Source organism: Manis javanica, chromosome 11 (assembly GCF_040802235.1).
Source record: "Manis javanica isolate MJ-LG chromosome 11, MJ_LKY, whole genome shotgun sequence".
NCBI lineage: Eukaryota > Metazoa > Chordata > Mammalia > Pholidota > Manidae > Manis > Manis javanica.
The window spans coordinates 67,783,693-67,799,417 of record NC_133166.1 but is presented as its reverse complement, the minus strand read 5'-3'; positions in this window follow the sequence as shown (position 1 = coordinate 67,799,417).

Below are 15,725 nucleotides of genomic sequence, written 5' to 3'. Positions count from 1 at the left end.
AGATGGCGGGGAGATGCCTAGAAGCCCCCCTGTGGATGGTGGGGAGGCCCCAGGGGATGCAGCAACAGAGGGTGTGGCTTCACCTGTGATTATCCCCCCAGCTGTGGGGCTTCCAAGTTGGGAACCCCTAGTGGGGAATTGGTCTAGGGTAAAGTATATCTTAGAGAGGTGGGGCCCTCCCCTGAAATGGGGAAGGGTGGGAACACTGGTAGCTGCAGATTTAGCCCTCTGTGAGTTGGAAGACTGCTTGGAGACCTTAGGGGGCTGTATAGTGGCTGGCATCGTAGGGTCTCTTTTCATCGACATAGTGGAAAATGTTATACAGGAGAAAGAGAGGATTATCGAGGGACTTAGGCAGGAGAGAGACACACTTCAGCATCGCTTGGACGAGCTGGGCAATAACCTATGGGATGCTGTTAAAGAAGAGAGACAGTTACTGAAAAGACAGCTCACGCTCCTAGAAGATTCCTTAGCAGCAGCGAGGAGAGAGATGGCAGGAAAAGCCACGTTGCAGAAGGCTGTGGGGGAGGGGAGGAAAGAGTAGTGCCTTCAGCCCCGGAAATGGTGGAGGAGTCGCTGTTGGCGGAGAAGCCCCAGGGAGAAGAGGAGGAGGGGGCGGGGCCGTTGGCGGATCTGCTACCTGGGCCACCACTGGAGGTACCATCTTCTCCTGTTTTAAAGGCCTGCCCAGCTGTAATTAAGAAAATAAAAACAAAGCAACTACGGGCTCCTCAGGGGGAGGAGCAGCCCCACCCCCAGGTTGTGGAACACTCCATGCTCTGCCCCTATACCCAGGAAGAGCTGGTAGACATGAGCATCCAGTATAGGCAGAGGCCATTGGAATCTCTGCCTACATGGCTTTTATGTCTTTGCGATATGGGGGTGGAAAACATTGTTGTGCTGGGTACTGAGATGAATAGAATGGCTTCCCTGACAACTCACCCTTCCCTCCGGCAGCTGTTGCAAAATGCCCATCACGCCTCAGAGAATCAGACACTCCTGGAATGGCTGACAGCCACCATCAGGATAGTTTGGCCTAATCAGGGTGACTTACCATATTTTTCCAGTAGTTGGAAAATGTATGCAGAGCTCCAACAGGTACTGTGGAATTGGGTATGAAAAACATCATCTATAATATGGACCCCCAGGGCCCTGATGAGGAGGTGTTCACTATAGGAATGAGAAACCTGGTGCTGCATACAGCTCCCACATCTCTCTTTGGTTCCCTAGTGAATACTCTTGCCCCCTACCTAGGGCAACCCATGAGTGAGGCTACTCGTACTTTAGCAGATCTGGGGGAGGTTGAAATGTCAGAGACCAAAGGGCCCTCACCCACAAAATGGTGTACTTCCTGCTTCTCTTCCGGGTCCTCTGCTCCCACCGGCGCCAACCAAAGCCCAATCACAATCCCACCGGCGCCACCTAAAGTCCAATTGTCTTTTGACCCGCCCCTTACTTGCTAACCTGTATAAATTGAGCCTGCAAACAATAAACTCTGCCAGCTTGATCAGACATCCTGTCTTGCTGGTCGTTCTTTGTGTCCCTTGCTTGTTTCATTTCCGCAGGCGTCTCCGGCTACACTCCACGTTCGTCCCGCGGGTCGGGGCAGACTGGCGCCCAACGTGGGGCACTGGGACTCCTGCTGAAACGTCTGCTCGAAGCCCTGGCCAGGCATTCATTTGAGTCATCGCACGGGTATTCACCTGATGTCGACTCTGCATTGAGGATCACTGCGGCTCACCCGTCCGTAATACAGATCCCGGAGAGGTGAGTAGACGCATCACCCAAGCAAGCATCTTAAATACCTCTTGTGAGTTCTCACTGATCCCCTCCCTCTAATTTGCTACTGTGATTTATTCCTTGTTTTGTCCTCTGGTTGTTCCTCTCTGAAAACCTTGTGCTTACTTTGGGCTAATGGTCGTTCACCTCTAGGGCCTGCACAAGGGACTCTGACTACAGAGTCCCTGCCCTAGAAGGTCCGAGCAGGCGAATTATACCTGCTGGCCGTCCTACGTAAGCAAGGGCTCATCTGAGCTGATGAGAGTGGCTCCAGTGGCTCAGGACATTGGTGTAGTCACGGCTGAATTGGAGAACTTCAAACTTACATAGAGCGGAAGTCCCAGCCATCCTAATGGGCAACTCACTGAATTCCCACGAGGTATTTCTTAGCAGACTCAAGGAGTCCCTCAGGACACGAGGAACAAGGGTTAAGAAAAAAGATTTGAAACGTTTTTTTGTCTTTCTAGAAGATGTCTGTCCTTGGCTCCCTCAAGAAGGGACCATTAGTGAAAAGAATTGGCAATGCGTGGGCGATTGCCTTCAAGACTATTACAGAGTTTTTGGTCCAGAAAAAGTACCTGTGTCAGCATTTAGCTATTGGAATCTCATTAATGATATCCTGCGTGTTCCTCACGAATGGCCCGATTTACAGAAAGTTGTTATTGAGGGAGAAAAAACTTTGAAATCCTGTTCCCGTCCCCCTTCCGAAGCCTCCTGACCAGCTTCCTTCTTTTAAAACACATCCTTCAGATCCCGCTACAAACCCTTCCCAGGACCCAAACGAACTCCCGCCCTTGCCAACAATTGAGTCTCCTTCTCTGTCCCCTCCCCTTGATAGTTCTGCTGATCCTGTTATTTCTCCCCCAAGTATTTACCCTACTCTCATCGACCTAAACCCTGATGAGCCCCTTAGTCCCGCTGATGAGGCCACTCTAGAGGAAGGGGCAGCGCGCCATAATAATCCTGACTGGCCATCTAAAGGCCCGGCTATTGTTCCTGCCGCCGCGCCCTGCCCTCCAACTGTAAGCTGTTTTGTTGAGAGTAAAAGAAGGTTAATTGTTCTAAAATACAGCTATTTATTTAAAGGGAGACAGAGAGACAGAGGTTGAGAGAGCAGTGTGGTGTCTTTTGTTGTGGCAGATCAGCTCAGCCTGTTGCTTTGGGGGAGGGTCAGGGTGTTTAGAGATAAGGCGGGATAAACCCAGGCAAGCCCAGGCATAGTTCTCACTGGCTTGTGTGCTTGGGACCATAGGGCAAATGAAGAATAAATTACTATATTCTTACAGATATAATCATGCTGTGTGAAATTAAAGCAAGTGAGTATTAATATCGAGAACATAGCAAAATTGGACTTTTGTTTTCAGTTGGAAAGACAAAGTATTCTTTAACTGTTAGTCTGCTCTTAATATTGAAAGATTGCAAAGAGTTCTCTAATTGTTTTATTAAAACAGTTTCTTACGCTTAAAGTCTTAATGAATTGTCTGAATATTTAAGAAAATAAGATCTTAATATTAAAAAGACTAAGCTAAGTGTTGTTAACAACTATGTAACCTTCTGCATTTGCTTTTAAACTTTCTTATTATCATTCTGGTTAAATAATAAGTGTTATTTAATAACTATAATTCTATTTAGGCAAGTGCCTTAAAAACTTTTGACAACTTCCCAAGACCAAATTTAAAAAGTATTTTACCTCTCAATTAACTCTGATATTTTCCAGAGGGCCCCTGGAACATATCAGTAGAATTTCTTCTTCTCATCAAAGAAAATATTTGACTAATTTGGCTTATTTACCTGATATATACTTACATAAAAAGTGCTGTGAAAAGGAATAATGCTCGATTTTATTACTGTTTTAATGTCTGCATGTCAAACACGGAAAACTGAAGCCCACTAAATAATAGTATCTTTTTTTATTTGCAATAATGGCACTTATGTATGTACATACTACAGAAGAAATGTATAGACACATGATAGAAGAAAACTTAGATAGAATGATATTGCTGATTGGTCTGTTAGAGATGGTGATCATTATGATATTTATAAAGTAGTTTTGTCCCGAGAAGATATTGGCAGTTATACTTGTGAAAAGCTTCAAAAAAGAACTCCTGTCATATTGTATAAGAGTAATTAGGTGTATTTAAATATATCGCTCCTTCCAGAAAATAATTTTTCCTCACCTAACTTGTAGTTACAACTACTCATGAGCCAAAAGTTGCATGTCATCTTTTTGTGTAGCAAGAAATTCCTCTATCAGTTAACTGTTGAAGAAGAATTTAATAGGCATAAGACTTTCTCCTATGGTGTTCACTAATATCTCAGGCAAAAAACATCACACTTCCCCCTAAAGTGCTTGCTCCTGATGCCCAATTAAATTTACCTGTTAATACTACTGTAATTACTGATTGTGTATGTATTAATTGTACTCATGTGCCCTCTTATTGTAATTCTTCAATCATTGTAAAATGGTCTTCTGGATATAGACTTCCAAATAGTTGGGTATTTTTGTGTAATGACAAAAGATATCAAGCCCTTTCTTCACACTATCAAGGTGTTTGTAAAGTGGGATGCATTCTTCCTGCTCTAATAGACCACCTGAATATAAGCGCAAGAAGCTTCTCCTAGCTCTGCCATCTGATTGTCATGAAAACTTGAAACTTTGAGATCCTGCCGCTGTTGCAGTTGCAGCTGCATTCCTCCTGCTGGTTCCTGGACTTGTCATTAGAATGCAGAAAGAGATATCTAAGCTGGCCTGTGCATATAGCAAAACAACAAATTTGACTGCTTCTGTATTATCTGAACTCAATCAAAAACTGAGAAGTGTGAGCTGCAGTGCTTCAGAATCACACTGCTGTGGACAGTCTGGTGTTAAAAGAGCATGTAAGATGTGAACAGTTTCCAAGAATGTGCTGTTTCAATTTGTCTGATTTTTCTCAAACTACCCAAAATCAATTAGATGATATCCATCATATTGTCAATAAGTTTTTACAAATGCCTAAGCTATCTAACTAGTTTTCTTAATTTCATTAGATATAACTAGTAATTGTAAGTCTGTCTTTGTTATGTATCTATATTCCTATTGTTAATGTGTATATGCAATTTAACTAGTAGTTTGTTAAAACCTATATATATATTCAGGTTATGTCTGTCTGTCGACATGTTCAAAGAACCCCTGAATAGTGTCTGGCACGCTGTCACACCTCTCTTAACCCTAAGCATTTTATGTATTCTATTGCTGTTACTAAGGCGTTATGTCCTTTGCAGCATATGGAAACTCATCCAACAAGCCTTAAGAGACCTGCACTATTTGAAATTGCAGCCAGCCCCCCCACTTGTAAATCATAAGATCTAAAGTCAAGACTGGTAGTCAATGACGGGTAATTAAGAGGATATACCTGCAAGGATACAGGACAGATATAAGACCTCTGGTTAAAAGGGCCGATCTAATACTGGGGCAAGCTCCTGTTTGTACAGGCCGATCCAGTATTAGGGCAAGCTCCCCTGAAAATACCAGGCCGACTCCAAAAGGAGACAAGCTCCTGGAAACAGAGGCCAGGTATAAGACCTCTAAACCTAAGACAGGCACCGTCTACCCAGAAGATAAGTGGCTCAAAGCACCCTAAGTAGTGCTCCAACCCCTCCTAAAAAACAGAAAGGGAGGAGATGCCGGAGACCAAAGGGCCCTCACCCACAAAATGGTGTACTTCCCGCTTCTCTTCCGGGTCCTCTGCTCCCGCCGGTGCCAACCAAAGCCCAATCACCCCTCTACACCTTCCCGCCGGCGCCACCTAAAGTCCAATTGTCTTTTGACCCACCCCTTACTTGCTAACCTGTATAAATTGAGCCTGCAAACAATAAACTCTGCCAGCCTTATCAGACATCCTGTCTTGCCGGTCGTTCTTTGTGTCCCTTGCTTGTTCATTTCTGCAGGCGTCTCCGGCTACACTCCACGTTCATCCCGCGGGTCGGGGCATTGAAACAATAAGGGCATGGACAGAAGTACGGGCCATGACTGATAGGAGAAGTACAAAAGGCCTCGTGAAGGTCTCGAGGACCCAGATGTGGGTTGATTTGATAAAGGCCAGGGTAGTGAAAAAAAACTTGATGGTCAGCCCAATAGAATATTGTTAGAACTGTGGCACCAATTAAAGCCAGAGCAGCAGTTCCAGTCACTGAGGTCCAGGATACAGAAACCAGAGTCAAGGCCTCATGCCCAGCCTGTGTCCCTGCAAAACTCCATGGGGGATAGTACTCAGGATTTGCCTGAGTCCTCACCCCCACAGGAGGATGATTGGGCATTGTGGTTCGAAGAAGGGGGTGTCAAAGTCCCCACCATGGGGGACATGGTGGGGACTAGAGGCCACATGTAGAATTAGCAATTCTCTGGTCCACTGTGAATGTACAACGTGTCGTAGCACTGGTGGACACGGGAGCTGAGTGTTCTCTGGTTTATGGCAACCCTGAGCATTTTCCCGGGACCCTTGCTGTGATAGATGGCTATGGGGGTAAGGCAATTAGAGTGAAGAAAGCCCAAATCTCATTGGGGATAGGGTGTTTACCCCCCCAAAGGAGTATACCGTGTACATTTCTCCCATCCCTGAATATATTTTAGGGGTAGATATTCTGCAGGGCCTGTGGTTACAGACCACTGCAGGTGAGTTCAGACTGAGGGTATGTGTGGTAAAGGCAGTTCTGAGGGGACATGCTAAGCACCCGCCTGTAGCTCTGCCTGTACCTCGGCAGGTGACAAATACTAAGCAGTATAAAAATCCTGGGGGGCACAAGGAAATTGGAGAAACTCTAAAGGAGTTGGAGAAGGTGGCCATCATAAAGCCCACTCATAGTCCCTTTAATTCCCCAGTGTGGCCAGTGCGAAAGCCAGACAGCTCCTGGCATATGACTGTACACTACAGGGAATTGAATAAAGTCACACCCCATTTGCATGCTTCTGTCCTTTCTATAGCAGACATTCTGAACACCCTAGGGCCATGAACTGGGAACATATCATTACGTAGTAGACTTTGCTAATACTTTCCTCTCTATTGACATAGCACAGGAAGGCCAGGGATAGTTTGCCTTCATGTGGGAAGACCAGCAGTGGACGTTCGCTGTCTTCCACAGGGATATCTCCACAGTCCCACCATCTGTCATGGACTTGTAGCCCAGGACTTGGCCACATGGAAGAAACTGCAAACAGTGCAGTTGTATCACTACATAGATGATATTATGCTCACATCTGATTCTCTTTCAGATTTAGAAGGGGAAGTTTCTAGACTGTTGCAACATCTACAGGAAAAAGGATGGGCTACAAACAGCACCAAGGTTCAGGGACCTGGTTTGTCTGTGTAATTCTTGGGGATTCTCTGGTCGGGTAAATCTAAAGTTGTTCCTGAAGCAGTTATAGACAAAGTGCAGGCTTTCCCTACCACTACCACTGTGGCAGTACTACAAGAGATTTTGGGTCTTTTGGGCTACTGGAGAGTGTCTATCCCACACTTGGCACAAATTCTGAAGCCTTTATACTGGTTGGTACAAAAGGGCATCAGGTGGGACTGGGACGAGACGTGTACAACTGCTTTTACTGCTGCCAAGCAGGTAGTCAAGGTCGTACAGGCCTTGAGTGTAATGGATTCATCAAGGCCCTGTGAACTAGATGTTCATGTAACCAAAGATGGTTATGGATGGGGTCCTTGGTAGTGGCTTGAACGGACATGCCAACCTATTGGATTCTGGTCACGACTATGGAAAGGAACAGAGGTCCAGTACACCTTGATAGAGAAGCAACTGGCTGCTGTGTACCATGCCTTGCTGGCTATGGAGCCCATTGCTGGAACAGCTCCAACCAAGATAATAACTACCTATTCCATCACTGGGTGCATGTGAGACTGGACCCAAAAGCCACAGAGTGGCATGGCACAGAGATCTACACTGGCCAAATGGGGCACATATTTACAGCAGCACAGTGCCCTCTCTACTAGCCCCTTAAGTGGAGAACTCCAACACTTATTGGGACCAGTGACCTATACCAGTGGAAAGCAGGAAGAAGTTGCCTTTCAGCCCTTGGTAGCCGAGACTCATTATCGGGCGGGAAAAGCCCCTATACCTGAAGATGCTTGGTACACAGATGGCCCAGTCATGGGCAGCCCCCGAAGTGGAGGGCTGTGGCTTTCCATCCTAAGACTGAGACAATATGGATGGAAGATGGAGAAGGGAAGAACAGTCAATGGGCTGAGTTGTGGGCAGTATGGCTCGTGATCACCCAGGGGCCTTCCCCCATAGTTGTCTGCACTGATGGCTGGGCCGTCTATCAGGGCTTCACTCTGTGGTTACTGACATGGTACCATGCCAACTGGATGGTTGGTCACCAGCCCCTTTTGGGGTAAGAGTTGTGGCAAGACCTATGGGCCCCTGGTCAGTCTAAGACTGTTTCTGTATATCAAGTGACTGGCCATTTGCCTTTCGCATCCCCAGGGAATGATGAAGCAGACACATTGGCCCAGGTGCACTGGCTAGAAGGGAAGCCTGCCTCTGGTGTGGCCATGGGCTACACCAGCATTTGTTGCACACAGGGCAAAAGACATTATGAGCTGTAGCCCATCAGTGGGGCTTGCCATTGACCTCCGAAGAAGTCAGCAGAGCCCAGGAGTGCCTTGTGTGCTGTAGGAGGGACTCACACTGAGTCCCAAAGCAACATGGGACTATAGTTAGGGGGCGATACCCCTTGTCAGGTGGCAGACAGGCTGTATTGGGCCTCTGCCCATATCAGAAGGATATCGGTATGCCATGACTTGTGTGGACACAGCTACTGGACTATTGGTTGCTCTTCCTGCAGGTTGTGCAGATCAGTAAACCATCAAAAGGTGCCTGGAGCACCTCTTCACAGCCTATGGCTGACCACAGGTGATTGAGAGCGATCAAGGCACCCACTTTACTGGGCATGCATTACAAGAATGGGTGTAGCAATTAGGAATAAAGCGGAAACTTCTTGTAACATATAATCATACCGGGGCAGGCATGATAGAGAGATACAATGATTTGTTGAAATCTGGCCTGAAGTTGGACACCAATAGTCTGCGGGGCTGGTCAGTTTGCCTATGGACAGTGCTGCGACATTTGAATGAAAAGCCATGTAAAGGAGCTTTGAGCCCTGTGTATATGCTCACACACCTTGGTGCCTCTCCTACACAATTGTATGTCCAAACCAAAGAAGAGCTATTGAAGCCAGTATATGGGCAGCGGAGCAACCTCCTGCTGCCAGCTCCTACTGCCTTAAGCCCTGGAGACACTGTTGAATGGACCTGGCTCTGGACTTTTCAACACATGGACCGGCAATGGCTGACCCTTCTGGCACCTTGAGGGAAAGGCTTTGAAGCTGGCCTCCTGTGTATTCCTGAAATAACAGCTGAATGGCCCCCAAAGATCACGATAGTGTACCCAAAACATTCAGGAAGTAAGAGCATCTTGTGGGGAAGTTTTATTTTATCTTTATGGCCAGTGCATGTACCTCCCGTAGACCTTTATATTGACCCATCTGTAACTCCCACAGGGAGGGGGCTGAATGTCTGGTATACTAGATGAGGATAAGATCCCATTCCTGCCACTGTTTTATCACAAGACCACTCTCTTGCATGTATCCTACCCGATGGACAAGATTTGCCTATGCTGGTGTCATTAAAACATGTATCTTATCACCCTTAAGGTTATTTTCTCCTACAGTCCTTGTGGACTGAATACACCCCCTGGCTGCAGCTGCCACGTGATGATTGTTCTGAACCCTTAGCTTACTGCCTGCTTATGGAATGACAATCTATGGACCTAATCTGCATAAGACTTTGAACCTAGCTGAATCCTCCGGCTTGAGGATTGTCATAATTTTATTGCTATTGCTATTGTCATCTCATTAATCTGGTCACAATGCTCCAGTTTTCTCAACCAGAGTCCATTGCAGAAGAAGGGGAACAAGTAGATTGTAAAGCGAGATTTCTGGAGGGGTGGCCTGTGGTTAAAATTGTAACATTTCCAGAGTATCTCGCCTGGATTTAGTGTATTTGCATATTCTCAGGGATGGAAAGAAGTTCATTTCCATGTCAATGGGTAACCGAAGGTGTGTCTGAACCTGAGAGTTTAAAGGGAGGGGCTGGGTTGCTTGCTTGTTTTCTTCTTCAGGGGCAGAGGAGCCAGCCCTGGATTTACTGAGGATGAAATTCCTCAAGGTCACATAGCAAGCCAGTGAACCAGTCCACCCAGCACCAGAGTATATGCCTTATTTCCTCCTGCCTCAAGTTTAAGGGGCAAGACAGACAGAGCTCTGGCTGGTTGCAGTAGGTATGAGACATGCTAGCATGTCTCAGCATGGTCCTAGGCACTAGGGACACACTGCAGCTAAGCATCCCACCCTTAGGGCGGGTAAGAGACAATGCAGAAAGCAAATAAATCACTGGATCAGGTCAGCCGGTGGCTAATGAAAAGAAGTTAATAACAGGGTAATATGATGGATGTCCATGTGGAATGGGCCCCATGAGCCCTGGTAGTGGGGTACTGTCTGAGGAGTGACATGGGAGCTGAGCTTGATGGTGAGAAGGAACCAGCCCCAGGGAGAGCAGAGGAGTTGGCAGTACAAACAGTTGGGTACAGCAGGTGAGGAGAGAGAAAAGTGCTGACTGTGTGGAGATGGAGAGCCAGTCGGGCCTGCCTGGGAATAGAGCCACTTCAGTCATGGTGTGAAAAAAAAAAAAAATAGGTGGCCCCCAGGCAACCCAAGTCTTCATCTCCACCTGAGCACTGGGTGAGACCACCTGTTTATCTTGTCTTAACGATGCTCACTGGTCTCCTTGCTTCCACGTGTGCCCTCTGGCATCTGTCCTCCACTCAGCAGCCACAACGATCCTGTCAAAATTCAAGTCAGAGTGTCATGCCTCAGCTCTCCACAGGGCCCCATTTTACTCAGAGTCAAATTCAAAGTCATAGTGATGGCCTACAAGGCCCTAAGCGGTCTTCTCCCAACTCCCTGCTAATTTCCTGGCCTAAGTCCACCCTCTACCATCCCCCTGCACACTCTACACAGCTCCGTGGGCCCTCAGGCTCTCAGCAAACACATCCCACTGTTTCCAGCCCCATGGGCTGTTCTGCTGACCCCAGGGAACTGTGTGCTCCTCTTCAAGACTGGCTTAGTTTGCTCCTTTGTGGCCTTTCGTCTCGGCTCCAATACCACCTTCCCTGCGAAGCCTTCCTCAACCACTATATTCAAATTCAAGACCCTCTTACTTGCTTTACTTTTCTCCCTATCATTTATCTCCTTCTAACAGGCTTTGTCTTTTCTTGCATTTCTTGTACTCATTTAGACTACTTATTATCTATCTCCCACCTAGAGTTTATCCTTTCTCTCTGCTCCCTGCTGCTCTCCAGCCCCTAGAACATGCACATAGGAAAGAACCTGAATAAATATGAAATAAACATTGAGCTCCACTCTCTGAGGAGTCCTATTCCAGATTTTGGGGTCTCTGCCCTGGCATATCAAATGTGACAGAACCCCTTCTCCCTAAGGCCCCCTGATTTTTGTTATTGCTCACAAGTGACTAATCCAGTAAAATGATGTCTTGCCAATGGGTTTCAGCCCCAGGCAAGTTCACTGTGGATTCAATGTGACCAAAGAAAATGACAGTAAAATGTTCTTAGAGGTATAACCCTCTGACCGAAGGGTTATAACCAACTTTATTTCCACAGTGGCAGGTCAATCACTAAAATCCCATTCACTCAGAGTGAGTCTGCATGCAGCAAGCTGGTCTCTGCCTCTGGGCCTCTCTATACCTGTAGCCATCTCAGTCTCTGTCCTTGGTGCTGCCACCACTCCAGTCTCATCTATGCTCTCCTGCAGGATGGCAACCATGCCACTGTATTGCCCAGAGCACTGGGTGGACCTCTTTATATAGAGTCAGTCACAATGTATTGCCCACATATGTGTAGTGAGCTAGCTGACCAGGGCCAGGTGAGAATCCTGCCTACAGGAAACTTCATTTTATCCACAAATGACATATATTTTAAAGTATTTAAATGAGTGGAACCTCTGTGGATAAAATGAGAGTTCCTGTGGCCAGGATTCTCACCTGGCTGTGGTTGACTAGCTCACTGCACACCTGTGGGCAATACATGGCTGTTGATTCTATAAAAAGAGCTCTGCCCAGTGCTCTGGGCACCATATGGTGGCAGGGCTGCAAGGCTGCAGGAGAGCAGAGCAGAGGACAGAGGCTCAGAGGACGGCTGTGTGGGACAACTGTGCAGAGAGGCCCAGAGGACAGCTGTGTGGGCTGAAAGGCCCAGAGGCAGAGACTGGCTTGCTACATGCAGACTTGCTCTGAGTGAATGGGATTTTAGTGACTGGCCTGCCACCTGAAAATAAAGTTGGGTATAGCCCTTTCACCCCGAGAACATTTTACTGTCATTTTCTTTAGTCACACTGAATCCATAGCAAACTTGCCTAGGGCTGAAGCCCATTGGCAAGACAACCTCCCAGTTTGAAATTTGCCCATGCCCCTGCAGGCCTGTCCCTAGCCTCAGTCAGACACACTACAGTAGCTTTGGCCAACAGAAATGGGATGCAAACCACATATGTAATTTTTAACTTTCTAGCAGCCACATTGAAAAAAGTAAAAAAGAAACAGGTGAAGTGAATTTTAATAATGTTTTATTTAACTCATATCCGATTATCATTTCAACATGTAATCAGTATAAAAATCACTAATGAGGTATTTTACACTCTCTTTTCACACAAAGGCTTCCAAGTTCAGGGTGTATTTTATACATACAGCACAGCTCCACACCAGCCACCTTTCAAGTGCTCAATAGCCATATAGGGTGAGTGGCCAACACAGCTCTGTGGTCTCTGGAGGGGAGAATATGGGCTATGTGGCACCAAAGCAGGAGCTTTGGACCTCTGACCGAAGGGTTAGTAAAGAAGCTCACATCAGCTGAAGCTCCAGAAGCAGCCAAGCCTCTCTCTCACTCCTTCCTGCTGCCCCTACCCACAGACACTTAGGCTTGTGGATCCCCCTTGGGCTCTTCAGGCTCCCGCTCTTGTCAGGTCTCTTCTGCTTGGAGGTGTCCCCTCTATGACACTCCTGTGACCCACTAGGGAACCAGTTCCTCTGTAGTGGGGGACTCCCATGTCAGTCTCCTCCACCAAGAGGAGGAATGAGGGAGACCAGACCCACTCTATGGGTAGCGTGGGGACAGGATGCACGAAAAGGGTCCCTTTCTCCAGAGGAGCCTGCAGGCCCAGCCCCTAGGACTGGAAGGGCAGGAGGAAACTGGCCCTTCAGCTGGAACTTTTGTTCATACTTCTTTCCAGGAAAAAACATTCTGCAGCAATTTTGGCTTCCTTCTCTTCCAAGTCAGGACACTTGATGGTTCCCAGGGAGAAGCTATTTGGACTTCAGCCCTGTCTTGCCAATGGATTTCAGCCCCGAGCAAGTTCACTATGGATTCAAGGTGACCAAAGAAATTTACAGCAAAATGTTCTTGGGGTGAAAGGGTTATACCCAACTTTATTTCCAGGTGGCAGGTCAGTCACTAGAATCCTGGTCACTCAGAGTGGCTCCACATGCAGCAAGCCGGGCTCTGCATCTGATCTCCTCTGTCTGCACAGCCATCCTCTGGGCCTCTCTGCACAGTCATCCTGCACATCCATCCTCTGGGCCCCTGTCCTCAACACTGTCACCACTCCAGCCTCTGCTCTGCTCTCCTGCAACCTTGGAGCCCTGCCACCGTGTCACACCCAGAGCATTGGGTGGAGCTCTTTATATAATATAGAGTCAACAGCCTTGTATTGCCCACAGGTGTGCAGTGAGCTAGTCAACCAGGGCCAGGTGAGAATCCTGGCCACAGGAACTCCCATTTTATTCACACTTGACCCCTCCAGGATTCTCTCCTCTCAATCAATGTGCCCTCAGTCCTCTGTAATGGTCCCTGTGCAAGGAAGCTCAAACATTGTTCTCCAGCCTCTCCTGCAAAAAGTATTGCAGACACACAGGCTGGATTTGTGGCTCTGTCTCTGACCTCTACCTCTTTGGTCTTAATGGCTGGAACTGCTGCTCTGGTTTCAGTTGTTGCCATAGCTCCAGTAAGATCTTATTTGGCTTCCCGTTTACTTTCCTTCCATCTACTCCTGCCCATATCAAATCAACCCACAGCTGGGTCCTCATAACCCCCATGGGGCACTGTAAATTCTTGTAACAGGTCTTATTTCTTTCCAGATTCTCATTGCTTCAGCCTCTTCTAAGTCTACTACTGTACGTGTCACCTTACTTATGGGTTGCCCTAAGTGAGGGGGAAGAATGGCCACTAAAGACCCAAAGAGGGATGTAGGAGCCATTTGAAGTACAATATTTCTCATACCAGTAGTGAAAATCTCTTCATCTGGGTTATAATTCTCTGGACTATAGATGACATTTCTTATGCCTAGCTCTCATAACACCTGTTGGAGCTCAGCATATGTCTGCCATCCAACAGGAGAGGATGGAAGATCAACTGAATTGGGCCACACACCACGAAGTGCAGCTATAAGACAATTGAGGAGGGAGTGACTCCCTGGGGTATGATGTGCATTTTGTAATCGCTGCCTCAAGGCAGGCTGCACTGTCAGGGAAGCCAGCTTTCCTGTCTCTAATCCTGACAGAACAATTCCATCCACCCCTAAGTCCCAAAGACGCAGGAGCCAAGCTGATATTGACTCTGAGGGCTTCTGCCTAAACGGGGAGCCCAAATTCACCAGCTCAGCCTGAGGGTAGGGGCTGACCATAGAGTGCTCCATGACCTGGGGAGGGGGCTGCTCCTCTCCTTGGGGAACTTTCAGCTGCTGGGTCTTTATTTTCTTTACAGCCACCAGGCGTGCTTTCAGTACAGGAGGCGCCAGTGCCTCCGGCATCACCTTTTCATCCTTCTCCAGCAACTCCATTTCTGAGACTGTTGGCACCTTTCTCTCCCCTCCCCCAAGTGCCTCCTTTGCTACAACGTTTATCTTTTCTACTGTGCCTGGAAGCAATGTTACCTCAGTCTTCAGAAGCTCTCTTACCTTCACCTCAATGCTTCGCAGCTGATGTTCTCATGCCACCGCTGCCTGTGCTTCCCTCAGGAGTTCGTCTTTTTCTTTGATGGCCTCTTCCTCCTTCAGAACACCTGGCAGTGCTGTCATCTCATCTCCAATGGCACCTTGCTGCCGGCGGTCTCATGCTGCCCCCTCTTGTATCAATGCCATCTTTTTCTTCAGGGAATCCACAGAAGTTTGAAGCTCATGTTCTTGTGCCGCCATTTCCTGGGTCTCCTCTGTAGACCTTTTTAAGACTGTGAGAAACAGCCAACCCACAGTCCCCATGCCTCACAGGCACTCTGCTTCTCAAAGGATCTGCTTACTATACCGAGGGCCACCCCTACTGCCTCAGGTGTCATCTCCACTTGCCTCCAGTCCTGGGGTGGGGCCCAGTCCTCTAGGAGGCTAGCCACCTCAGACCACATACCCACTGGGGCCAATCCACTGTCTCCCCATTCACAGGGGCAGCCCGCTGAAGTATCCCTCCCATAAGGGCAATCTGCCTTTTTCCTTGGTTAACAGTGAACCCTGCTAACTATGCCAATTGTCTTGCTAATGGGTTTCAGCCCCAGAGAAGTTCACTATGGATTCAAGGTGACCAAAGAAATTGACAGCAAAATGTTCTTGGGGTGAAAGGGTTATACCCAACTTTATTTCCAGGTAGCAGGTCAGTCACTAGAATCCCATTCACTCAGAGTAGGTCTGCATGCAGCAAGCCGGTCTCTGCCTCTGAGACCCTCTGTCTGCACAGCCATCCTCTGGGCCTCTCTGCTTGCACAGCCATCCCACACAGGCATCCTCTGGCCCTCTCTGCACAGTCGTTCCGCACAGCTGTCCTCTGGGCCTCTGTCCTCAGAACTGCCACCAC